Source organism: Muntiacus reevesi, chromosome 12 (genome assembly GCF_963930625.1).
Source record: "Muntiacus reevesi chromosome 12, mMunRee1.1, whole genome shotgun sequence".
Classification (NCBI taxonomy): Eukaryota; Metazoa; Chordata; class Mammalia; order Artiodactyla; family Cervidae; genus Muntiacus; species Muntiacus reevesi.
In genome coordinates this window covers 17135791-17147097 of record NC_089260.1, presented here as the reverse complement: position 1 = coordinate 17147097, position 11307 = coordinate 17135791, and the positions used below count along the sequence as shown (strand labels likewise).

At 43.1% G+C, this 11307-nt stretch overlaps 1 protein-coding gene across 4 annotated transcripts in view; it reads left to right on the top strand.

Annotated features, from left to right (window-relative positions):
- The first annotated feature begins 5655 nt into the window (after positions 1-5655).
- ANKRD46 (ankyrin repeat domain 46) overlaps positions 5656-11307 on the top strand; it is a 32005-nt gene continuing 26353 nt past the window's right edge. For 2 of the 4 annotated variants that reach the window (XM_065902969.1, XM_065902967.1), the window contains exon 1: positions 5697-5769. The gene's annotated coding sequence lies outside the window, so the exon portion shown is untranslated. Of the gene's footprint in view, positions 5770-11307 lie in introns of all 4 variants that reach the window. The other 2 variants (XM_065902970.1, XM_065902971.1) reach the window with 2 other exon arrangements.

Here is an 11307-nt window from a genome sequence, read left to right as displayed (position 1 = left end):
TGTCAGAGTAGAATCACCTCTGACTTTACCCTAACTTTGGCATCACAGTTTTGTGAAGGGGAAAATGAAACCATGGGATCAGTGTTTTGAAGGAGAGTGAAATTGAGGCCAGTTCTGATAAAGGTCACTTCCTGGAGTATATTTCAAGACTAGAAGGAGATGTGCCTTACTTCTGTTTGAATGATTACCATTTCTTTCTGACACGAAGATGAGAGTTAATTTCACTCTTTGTTGCCAGTTTCTGAGAAAATTTACAAACCTATTATGAGTTTCTGGTGCTTGTTTTGAAGTATAAACAAAATGATCAAATATGTGGACATCATAATTTCTTAGGCAGTTTGGAGAATATTTATTGATGTTTTCTATGATAAACAACAGTGCTCTTTGGGCACGTTCTCACATAATCCTACACCCCAAATAAGACGATCCATCACATGCCTAATAGCTCACATCTCATTACTTAATGATTTTGAGGTCTGGTGATCACAGGCATAACTTCTTATCAAAGACCCCCAGTAACCCAGGTGCCCAGAGACAGTCTGGGCAAGACAGAGTGATTTAGGCCTACTGATGGTACACAGGCTACTCAGAGACTCTTAGCCTAGGAAAGGAACTCAGAAGTGATGCCTGAAATTTTCCTCCTCTTTTCTTGAAACCCTTTAGAGTGTTTAAGTACCACAGAGGATGAGAGACATGATAGTGGAGTAGAAGATGACCCCTCTGACTTGAATTCTGAGCTTGCCCTCTGCTTCCAGGTTGTAAAGTGAGTGTAGGCGATTTACCTACATGGCCCCTTAGCTTCTTCATCTGTAAAATTAGTTGTAAGAACTTACACGTGTGCTGGGTCAGCTTGGTTAAGGTGGGAGCTTAACCAAGTGTCCCGGTTCCTGTGTGGTTCCAGTTTAAAATGAGCACAGAGAGGACTTTCCAGGAGACCCGGGAGACAGAGCGAGGCCGCAGCCGTTACCTTCTGACAGTCAGATACAGCGACATGGAAGGGCTAGTTTCTAGAAGCTTCTGTCCCCCTCCACTCTGTACCAGCTCTTCTTGACCAACAGAGCCCGGGCCCACCACCAATTGCTTGGTGGGGGGCTCACAAAGCAGCAGCTGGCTTCACAGCAGCAGCAAGTCCTGAAGACCCCCTTCAGGTCCCGCTTGCAGTGGGCCCCAAGCCCTACTTGGCTTCTAGAATCCTCAGAGAGACTAGTTTGTGACCTTTTATCTAAGCCTCCAGCACCTCCTTCCAGACCTTCACTTCCTGGACTCCTGCCCCAGTTGTGTGATTCAGAATGCCTGTAATAAATCCATTATCCCCTCACACAGCCGTTCTGCCTCTCTGACCAAACCCACGTCTCCCCAGTGGCATTTAAAGGCTTGCAAAGCAATGCATTTGCTTAAATCTCCGCAAAAGGTATTCCCTGGCTAACAATCGGTTACTTTACTTTTGGAAGAGAAGGATAATCGGGGTTAGGCTCTATATACATTCCCACCACATGTATTATTCAATCTAAAGTACATGTGAAAACCTGTGTGGTTCTGCCACGTGCAGGTTAAGTGCAAAGAAAAATAACAAACTGGGTTTTCAACAAGCAGCCAAGCTCTTTTCTTCTTCCCAGGGGTGTTGCTGTTGTTGTCTTAGTAACTCCGGAAATTCAAGGAGACCTAAGATGTTTACTTTTCAATTAACGAAAGAAGAGAGATCCCTCTTGGAAAGATTTGCTTGCTGCTTCATTTCTAATTGCGTTGGCTGCTGAAGGGAAATATCTTCCTAGGTTTCAATTTTTTCCCTTAATTTTGTAAATATAATGCCTGGCACAATACGCTATTTATTTATTTTTCCAGTGGTTTAAATGTGTAAACTGTTGGAGAACTGAAATGAACGGAACCCTGGCGTAGATAAATATATGCTGCCTGCTGCTGCCGCCAAGTCGCTTCAGTCGTGTCCGACTCTGTGCGACCCCATAGACAGAAGCCCACCTGGCTCCCCCGTCCCTGGGATTCTCCAGGCAAGAACACTGGAGTGGGTTGCCATTTCCTTCTCCAGCGCATGAAAGTGAAAAGTGAAAGTGAAGTCGCTCAGTCGTGTCCGACTCTCAGCGACCCCATGGACTGCAGCCTACCAGGCTCTTCCGTCCATGGGATTTTCTAGGCAAGAGTACTGGAGTGGGCTGTCATTGCCTTCTCCAAAATATATGCTACTTAAGTCTAACTCTGTGACTTGCTCACTCGATGATTGTGCCTTGAGAACGCTCTGCTGTTTTAACACCTGATTCTTGTTAGCTGGGGTGAGAGGCTGGAGACAGGGGAAGTCACGCTTTCTGGGAGCATGTCGCCCCCTGATGGTCATTCATTAGTACTACAAAAAACTGGAATGCCTTCTGGGAAACAGAACTCAAAACGAAAAAACACCCTTCCCTTTGTAGATAAGGTGTGTTTTTAAAACACCTGTCCATTCCAACACACCTCTTTTCTACAGAGACAACTGGTTACACTGGAATGGTTGCTGGTTCACGTGAGTGTCTTCTGATAAGCATTCTATCACAAAGTGATCTTTTCTTAAAAAATTTTGAGATATAGTTGATATACAATATTACATAAGCTACAGATATAAAATATAGTGATCCACGAACTTTAAAGGTTATACTATATTTATATTGTAAATGTCAGTTAAAAAATATTGGCTATATACCCTGTATTGTACAATATAAACTTGTAGTTTATTTAACAATGTTTTTGAAAGCTTTTTCTGCATTTTCTAAGACTGAAGAGGAATGTATAATCAAGATGACCAAAACCTTTCTTTTCTTTAAACAGAAGAAAACCTCTTAAGAGAAAATCCTACCCCAAGCAAACATTTTTTGTCATTCTTTTATTCTTACTCCTGTGGTTGTACCTAACTGAGTGGGTTCTCAGCCCTGTCTACATATTAGTATTCTCTGAGCAGCTTTAAAAACTATGGATATTGGGCCATACTTCCAAATAATTCTGGCTCGGTCTTGGCCAGGGCGTTGGTGTTTTTAAGGCCCTGCAGTGACTGCAGTGTGCTGCCAGGCTAAGAACTGCTGTATGTCACTCACTGTGGTGGTCCTAAGGATTTGATGGCAGGGACAGAACTCGGTCTCCCTCTGACATCACCATTCCCAGGCCACACATACTGTTCCCTGCGTCTGAAACACTCCCCTTGTTCATTGTGTAATTAATTCCTCCTCCTTTGCATCTCAGTTAAATATCACTTATTCAAACGCATTACTGCTCTTCCATCTAAATTAGGTCCTGTACTGTTTGCCCTCATATAACATCTCCCTTCTTTTCCTTCGTTAACACTTACCCGAGTTATAATTACAGGTATTCTTCCTGTTGGAACTCTCATAATCAGAACTTAGGGCCAAATAGATTTTGCTAATGAGGAAGAAAAGGTAGATTTCCCTGAAGGAAACAGAGTTTAAGCATCAGGGCCTTTGTGTGGGCTGAATAACATTTCCTCCAAAGGTGTCCCTGTCCTAATCCCCAGAATCTGTGACTGCATTAACTTGTACGGTAAAAAGAACTTTTCAGATGGGGCTAAAATTAAAGATCTTGAAATGGAAGGACTGGTCTGGATTATTCAGATGTACCGAACATGATCCAAAGGTTCTTATAAAGAGGCAGGAGCAGTATCAAAGTCAGGATACACAGTTGGAAGCAGAGGTCAGAGAGGAGAAAAGATACTACCCTACTGATTTTAAACACGGAATGGGCCATGAGCCAAGGGCTGTAGTGACCTCCAGAAGCTGGGGAAACAAGGAAACGGGTTCTCAGAGCTTCCAGGAGGAATGCAGCGCTTCTTACACTTAGCAGTCTCTACACTCTTTCAGATCAAACAAAAGCAGATCATGAAGATGGAAAGATTCATTTGAACAGAAGTAATGAATAAGCTCTGGGATTGTTTGTTAACCAATTAACAAAAAAGAGGAAATTGTAAGAACACACTGGAGAAGGTTGAAATTCTTTGCTGATTTGACATAATTTACGGGCATCAATGAAGATATTATAAACTCAACACACAACCTCAAGGAGAATATCAATGACAAATTGGTTAATAAATGTCATCAACTCAAAGAATATTTAATATTTATGATAGTCACTGCACAAGAAAATGTGAAATGTCTGAAATCTTATTCTTATATGAAAGAGATTTGATAGAGGCTTTCTCAAATTTGACAAAAATCCTAAACATTTACATGACATTTCCAGGAACACACTGTTAGTAATAGCCCTTGAATGGATGGACATTCCCCTAGAAGGGAAGGTGGATTGGCTGGGTAGTATGCTAAAATTCAGGGGGAAAGAGGATCGCTGTGCAGGGCAAATCTTCTTGGCGACAGGACTGGAATTGTTGGTAAACTTAGGAAAAAAAGTTACAGCAAATGTACTTCTCACCACCCACCATCTTTATAGGTTTGGCTAGACATGTTGCATTTCCTCTAGGAACTGTAAAAAGTGGGATGTGAGTATTCAAACCCTTTCTGAAAAAACTTAGGTTTGTATTAGAGCTGCTAGTTGCTATTACTAATACATTCTTACCTGAAAACCAGAATATTAATTGATGCTTACAACTCTTGGTAGATCATGGCATCTGATTCCATCACTTCATGGCAAATAGATGGGGGAAAAGTGGAAACAGTGGCAGATTTTATTTTCTTGGGCTCCCAAATCACTGCAGATAGTGACTGCAGCCACGAAGTTAAAAGACTCTTGCTCCTTGGAAGGAAAGCTATGACAAATCTAGACAGTGTATTAAAAAACAGAGACATCACTTTGCTGACAAAGGTCCATATAGTCAAAGCTATGTTTTTTCCAGTTGTCATGAACGGATGTGAGAGTTGGACCGTAAAGAAGGCTGAGCACCAAAGAATTGATGCTTTTGAATTGTGGTGCTGGAGAAGACTCTTGAGAGTCCCTTGAACTGCGAAGAGATCAAACCAGTCAATCCTAAAGGAACTCAGTCCTGAATAGTCGTTGGAAGGATTGATGCTGAAGCTGAAGCTCCAATATTTTGGCCACCTGATGCGAAGAACTGACTCATTGGAAAAGACCCTGATGCTGGGAAAGATTGAAGGCGGGAGGAGAAGGGGAGCAGCAGAGGATGAGATGGTTAGACATCATCACCAACTCAGAAGACATGAACTTGAGCAAAGGCTGGGAGACAGTGGAGGACAGAGGAGCTTGGTCTGCTGCAGCCCACGGGGTCACAAAGAGTCCGACTGGACTTAGAGACTGAACAACAACAACACAGCTCTTGGTAAGACTCTCCTTGCCTGTGAAGCCTTCATTTAGCTGAGGGGTGGGATATTTGTTTAGTAAAAGACTTGAAAAGTACAACATGCTCCTGGACTCAGACCTACAGAAACTTTTTCAGTTTTTTTTTCCTACTCTTTTTATTTTTTTTTTCATTTATCTTTATTAGTTGGATGCTAATTACTTTACAATAATGTAGTGGGTTTTGTCATACACTGACATGAATCAGCCATGGATTTACATGTGTTCCCCTCTTCTCCCCCGCAGCGGTTTTCGTACTTCGCTTAATGATTCAGAGCTGGTCGAGCCGCCAGTGCGACTTCCAGCCTCAAGGGGGCGCCCCAGCGGCGCACTGAGGCCGCTCTGTCCAGCAAGGCCCGGCTGGTCTCAGTGGCCAGCCCGTCCCCTCCCCTCCGTCTGCTGCCGTCGCCTCTGCCGCGGTCGCCGGGAGGAAGGTGTTGCCGCTGCCGCCGTTCCTCGACTGACTGGCAGGTACTTGGGCCTCGGCCCGCGGGCAGCCCCGGGATGAAATCCACTGACACCTCTCCCGATGGCCCCGAAGCACCGGAGGGCCCGGCTTGGGGCCTGGCCTAGGGACCGGAGAGGCGAGGCCGCCCGCGGAGAGCCAGACCCGTGGTGGCCGGTCTCGGGTCTGTGCTGCCCGGGGGAGCGGGGAGGGCCGGCGCGGGCTCTGGGGGCTGGTTTGAGGGTAACGGCCGCGCGGCGGGCGTGGCCGGGGCGGGCGGCCTGGCGGGGGCTCGCGAGGTCGACGGTCCGAGCCGGAGCCCCCCGGGCCGGCGTCCCATCACTCCGCCAGAAAAGGTGCCTTGTCTCGGCCTCGGCACAGACAATATGCGGCCAGTTACTCGGAACCCGCAGTCCAGGCGTGAAGAGAAGCTGCTGAGATGTGAGCGAACTGTCCCGATATCACATGGCCCCGGGTACCCGGGTTCAAAGACAGGACTGCTCCTAATTAAACGTGCAATGCAGGAGGCAGATCAGCTTGCAATACAGGGCTCTGCCTCGAGAAAATGACATTTATTCTTTAAAACGGCCCACGGTGCTTAGAATTGGCTACCGAATGTAACGAAGGGGGAAAAATAAATCATTTAGTAGCATCACTTCTCATTCTAAAGAATGGTACCTAGGAACGTAAAGAGCTCGGATAGTGGGGTGGGAATTATAGTAAGAGCAGTCTTCAATGCTTACTATATGTCATTGTGCTGGATGCTTCAAGTCGTATTGTGTCTATATTTAATCCTTGTAGCAACAACACTGGGTACCATTTCCATCTTACAGTTAAGGAAACCGAGGCACAGAGTCTAAATTAACTTGTCCAAGGTCAAACAGCTAGTAAAGGATTTGAACCTCATCTCCTTACTCCAGTGTTCCTGCTTGTTACCTCTACAAACCTATTCCATAAGACTTTTGGTTACTTATCAGTTTGACTTGTAATAGGTTGGTACAAAAATAATTGCGATTTTGGACCATGAATTTTAAATCATTGTAACTAGGCGCCAGCACATCGTTATTAATCAAAATAGAAACCATTACAATCAACATATTTTTGCCAATGAGATATAAGTTTGTTTATTCCTATAGCGTAAAAGTGCATACTTTGGGATTCCATAGACTCTTGGGAAGCATTTTCTGCCTCCTGCTGGTTGTGGATGCGTTTTGCCTGCAAAAAGTTGTCAAGATGCTTAAAGAAGGGGTAGTCACTTGGTGAGAGGTCACATGACTATGGCAGATGAGGCAAAACTTCATAGCCCAATTTGTTCAACTTTTAAAGTGTTGGTTGTGTGACATGTGGTGGGGCGTTGTCATGGAGAAGAACCGGGCGCTTTCTGTTGACCAGTGGCAGCTGCAGGTGTTGTAGTTTTTGGTGCATCTCATCAGTTTGTTGAGCATGCTTCTCAGATGTCATGGTTTCGCCAGGATTCAGAAAGCTGTAGTGAATCAGACCTGCAGCAGACCACTGGACAGTGACCACGACCTTTTTTTGGTGCAGGTTTGGTTTTGGGAAGTGGTTTGGAGCTGCTTCTCAGTCCAGCCACAGAGCTGGTTGTCACTGGTTGTCATATACAGTTGACTTTTCATTGCATGTCGCCATCCAGTTGAGAAATAGTTCATTGTTGTTGAATAAGAGCAGATGACGCTTCAGAATGATGATTTTTTTTGATTTGTGGTCAGCTTGTGAGGCACTCACTTACTGAGCTTTTTCACCTTTCCAATTTTCTTCAAATGCCAAACAACTGTAAAATGGTAGACGTTGAGTCCTTTGACAACTTCTCTTGTGGTGGTAAGAAGATCAGCTTTGATAATGACTCTCAGTTGGTCGTTGGCCACTTCCGATGGCCACCCATTACGCTCCTCATCTTCAAGGCTCTCATCTCCTTTGCAAAACTTCTTGAACAACCACTGCATGTACGTAGTTAGAAGTTCCTGGTCTAAATACCTTATTGATGTTGCAAGTTGTCTCCCTGCTTCTTTACGACCCATTTTGAACTTGAATAAAAAAAGAAAAATCGCTCAAATTTGCATTTTGGCTAATGTCATTTCCATAGTTTAAAATAAACATAAAATAAACAACAAGTAATAAGTCATTAGCAAAAAACATAAAGCAAGAAATGCATGTTAAAATGATGTATAACAAAACCACATTTATTTAAAAATGTATTCCAGTATCATATGGCCAATTTCAACAGTGTAAAATTGCAGTTAACTTTCACACCAACCTAATAGCTTGAACTGATTTCCCCAAGGTTTAATTTTCATGGCTAAATGCAAGTATCCTGTACCAACTCCTTTTTAGCTTAAAAGGGAGTTTAATTAGAAAAATGTTTGCTTATTAAGGAGTATGGTGATAATAAAGTTAAGCATGGACTAGGGCCCTCACACTCTGAAACAGTTTGATTTGAAGTAGGGTTTATTTGGTTGTTAATGAGCTTCATTACTTTTCATCATTGTTTGCATTTCGATACCATCTTTAGTGAATTCACTTTGCCTTTGCAATATTATGACAGTAATGCTAGAGGGGAATGAAAGATTTGTCCATGTGATGAAGAACCCACCTGCCAGTGCAGGAGACATAAGAGACGCGAGTTCAACCCCCGGGTCGGGAAGAGCCCCTGGAGTAGGCCATGGCAACCCACTCCAGTATTTTTGCCTGAAGAGTCCCATGGACAGAGGAGCCTGGCAGGCTCCATAGGGTTGCAAAGAGTCAGACTTGCCTGAAGTGACTTAGCACGCAAGCTAATATTTTAGAGGATGTAGGAAAGACATTTGAAAGACTGTAGTAAAGAGGAATTAAGAAATTTGGGGTGTGTTATTTAGAGCAAATTGTATTACTTACTATATGGAAGAGAAAGGCATTTCCAGTTCCTGTAAAGTGGTATTTCCCATTGTGGAAAGAAGTTGGATACTATTAGTGTGCTAAATCACTTAGCCTTATCAGAATTTAAAGAGTTTGCATATTCAGCACTCCTGTAGCAGATGTATCCGGAGTGCCTCCCAGAGCCAGGCGTGGTTCTGATCCCTGGAGATGCAAGAGGAACAATACAAAACAGAGTTCTTGTCCTCCTGGGGCTAACATTCCACTGGGGAAAGGTGGGGCTGGGGACGATAAATAAAATACTTTTTAAAAATTAAAATCTATCCAGTCAGGTGGTCATAATTGCTTAGAAGAAAAATGAAGCAGTGAAGGTGGATAGGGAGATCCAGGGAAGGAGCAGAAGCAGTTTTGAAATAAGGAACAGCTTCGTAGAGAAGGCTTTTGAGTAAAGCCTGAAGGGGTCAGAGATAGCCTTGCAGCTGTGTAGGGGTCAGGTGCACCAGGCAAGGGCATAGGCCCCGAAACCGCCAGGCTTGTTGGGGGACCAGCGGGTTTGAGCAGAGGAACGGAGGATGAGGAAAGGTCTAGAGCTCATCTGTCCTGGTGAAGACCGTGGCCTTTCCCCTGAGTGAGCAGGGAGGTGGTTGAGAGAGGAGTGGGGGGACCTGACTTAACAGATGTAAAGCATCCCTCTGGCACCTGTGTTCAGAATGGATAGTACGAGCAAGGATGGAAGTAGGGAGCCCAGTTAGGTTGGGTCAGTATCCAAATGAGAGATGATGGAGTTTAGACCCAAGTGGTAGCAATAGTATAGTAAGAAGCTGTCGTTCTCTAGTTGTGGCTGACGGGATTTGCCGATGGATTGGATGTGGAGCATGAGAGTAGAAGAGGGAAGGATGATGCAAGGCCTTTGGTCTAAGCTAGTGGAGGGATGGAGTTGCCCTTTACTGCCATGGGAAGACATGAGGATGAGAGAGACGGGGAGGTTGGTGGAGCAGGAATCAAGTTCAGTTTTAGACTTGTCAGGTTTGAGATGCCTGTTGAGGTGATGTTTTATGAGACTGGAGTTGAGTGGAAAGGTCCCAACTCAAAATAGAAATTTAGGAATCATTAGCAAATAGGTAGTATTTCAGGCCTTGAGACTATATGGGATCTGTTCTAAAGAAGTGAGGATTGAACTCCGGGACTTTCTTTGCATGTTCAGAGCTTGGAACCACAAAGGAGACTGAGAAGAAGCCTTTGATTGGACACATCACAAGTTGAGGACTATGAAATGAACATTGGACTTAGCAATGTGACGTCACTGGTGTTGATGCAAGAGTACTCTAAGAAGAGTGGGAGAGAAAATCTGATTGGTGTGGTTTGAAGAGAGAATCGAGGAAAAGGGATTGGAGTTGGCAAGTATGGGCAGCTTTTTAGAGGCAGTTAGCTGTAAACTCTTATTTGAAAGCACTACAGTTGTCCTCACAGTAAATAATTTTATTTCTAGCTCCACCTATTTAGCAGTCAGACTTGGATCACTTTATCATTGATTGATGGAAGTAAAATAGCTATACTACTATACTGAAGATGATAATGTATTATTAACCTCCAAAACCCACACGCACAAGAGCTTGTCCTTTTTACATAATTCATTTCAGAGCTCATAAAAGCCCTTTGGTGAAAGATGTTCCTTTCACCAAATAAGATGTCACTTATTTTTGTTCTTACCTCAGGTTAAAATAAACTTAAAGGTGCTACAAACTGTGCATTTAGAACAAAAATACATACTCAAGAAAGTTGAAAACCAAGATTTATTTTGAAATATGCTTTTTATCTCAACATATGTTTAGGTTCTTGTTTCTGCCCTCAGTAAATTAATGCCCAAATACAAAATAATCTACAAGGTATACAGTATATACCAGATTTACACCATCTTTTCTGTGGATATAAACCCTTTCCATGCTCTTGTTTTGTGCCTTTTCCATAGCAAGTTCAGCTCACAGTTGCATAGTAAAGGTTTAAGGTGATTAAATTATTTTGAAGTTTAGGATTGTATCTACTGATTTTTTTAATCCATTAGTTTTATCTGGAAGACGATGTGTCCTTCAGTCTACAGATGGAAATCTTTTTTTTAATTTGAGGGAAGTACTTTCTTAAGTTTGTCTTTTTTTGTTTTCTCATTTTTTCCACCTCTGGCAATTTTTCATGGGTTGGCTCTGTTCTCTAGTTGTCATAATCATTTCACATGTCCTTGTACACTTTTCTTTTGCAAGGAATTAGGCCTTTCCATCAATGATTTGATTTTTTGTAATATTTGTTATGTTCTTTACTGCTTACAGGGGCATCCCTGGTGTCTCAAACGGTAAAGAATTTGCCTGCTATGTGGGAGACTGGGGTTCATTCCCTGGGTTGGGAAGTTTCCCTTGGAGAAGGGAATGGCAACCCACTCCTGTATTTTTGCCTGGAGAATCCCATGGACAGAGGAGCCTGGCAGACTGCAGTCCATGGGGTTGCAAAGAGTCATACACAACTGAGTGACTAACACTTTCTCTGCTTACAATTTGAATTTTAAATTTTCTTTTATGTTTTTATCTAATTCATAATCTTTTTTTAATCCCAGTTTCCATATGGTACTTCCCCCCCCCCATGACCTGAGTTCTTAATTTTTTTTATATTCTTAAGCCAGATTTTTTCTTTTTTTTCATTTCTTGTAA